We start from the raw sequence: 1,558 nt of genomic DNA, 5'->3' as shown, positions 1-1,558 counted from the left end.
CAGAGCGGGTTGTTCGCCCCCGGGTCTCAGTGGGGACCCCCCCCTCCCCGCAGCCACGGGTGCGCAGAAAAAACGGGGGTTTGGGTTAAAAAAGGTTGTCCCCGTGTCGCCCTTCCCGCAGGCAGGCCCGAGGGGGTGGCGGTGGCACCCACCGCGTGCGGCTCTCCCTCGAAGAAGGAAGCAATTAATACGGCGGGGGTTTTTAATTTTTGTTTTTGGCCTTTCAAACCGGCATCTATTAAAACAACGATACAGCCGCGTTTTGCAAAGTGCACGTGAAAGCATAAATAATTTTCTAAGTACCGATTGGAGGATGAGAACAGTCCAAGATCAATAGTTTTGTAATTTTATTGATAGCGTAGCATCCCTGAGGTAGGATTCAGATGGAGTTTATTACAGCTCCTGAAAACGTCAAGTTACTTACACGCGATATTCCTTTTAGGCCTAAGTGCACATCAGTAAAGACTCGTATTCTTTTTATAGAAATTGTTTCATAAATCTCTTTAAATGTATTTAAGTACTATAGGTTTGCATTTTAATAACACACTACTTTTGTGCTTTTAAACATCCAAGGTGCCGAACAAGAATTGTAAACTGTGAAGTAACTACTATGGGAAAGATTAAGTAAAGCATTGGAGGCGGATGATTTTGACAATAAAGAGGGTGTATGTGGTGAGTGTTTAATATTTATTGCATTTAATATTACAAAGTACTATTTATTGTTTTCAGATTTAATGTTAAAAGCAAAGCCTGGAGAGCAAGCTCCGCTGTGTTTTGTACGTATAGGTACACCTGTGACAAAGGCTTTCTGTAATCATCGCTTGATGTGTGTAACACCATTTTAGTAATGGCATGCCATTTTATTTAAAGTTCATATGTCAGCCGTGTCTACCCTGCAAATATTTTTTCGCAATTAAATGATTTTGCAAAGAATCATGTACATTTCAGCATTTAAACTGCGCTCCTGGAATATATATTCTATTATCTTTGAAATTATCTGAGTTTACATCTTTTGTTCATTATAAAAGCATACGGATTGAGGGAATATTCTGAATGAATGAAGAACAAATACAGTACTGTTGAATAATCTTGTGGGGTAGATTAATCTATAGCTTCGATCTCTCTCAGGGTGGGTTGCTGTGGCAACCGCCCCAGCTCACTTTAAAATAATTTTGTAAAGCTCACTTCAAGCGCTTGCACCCAGCGTGGGCCAAGTTTAAAAGCAGCCAGACATGGGAAGAAGTGTTATACTGCGTTGCTCTTACAAGATAGGGAGGTGGTGGAAGAGAGCGAGGCGTGGAGTGGAGTGGGGTTGAGCAGAACTTTGAACAGAAAATAGAAACCAAGCCACCCCAGGGTTAAGATGCAAAGGAGGTGGATCACTTCATAGTAACCTTACTGCTTTTCAGTTTAAACGCCATTAAAAGATGTAAGCTGGCAATCTCATTTCTCCTAAGGGAAAGATGTGTTCTGCATCCACAAAAGAACAAAAACGGACTTTGATAGTCGTCTTCAAAGGAAATGTTACCTTGAGGTAATCACACTTGTAAGGGAAAGA

This window comes from Egretta garzetta, unplaced genomic scaffold, assembly GCF_000687185.1.
Source record: "Egretta garzetta isolate BGI_Z169 unplaced genomic scaffold, ASM68718v1 scaffold136, whole genome shotgun sequence".
Taxonomy (NCBI): domain Eukaryota; kingdom Metazoa; phylum Chordata; class Aves; order Pelecaniformes; family Ardeidae; genus Egretta; species Egretta garzetta.
Note: the sequence above shows the minus strand (reverse complement) of the source record.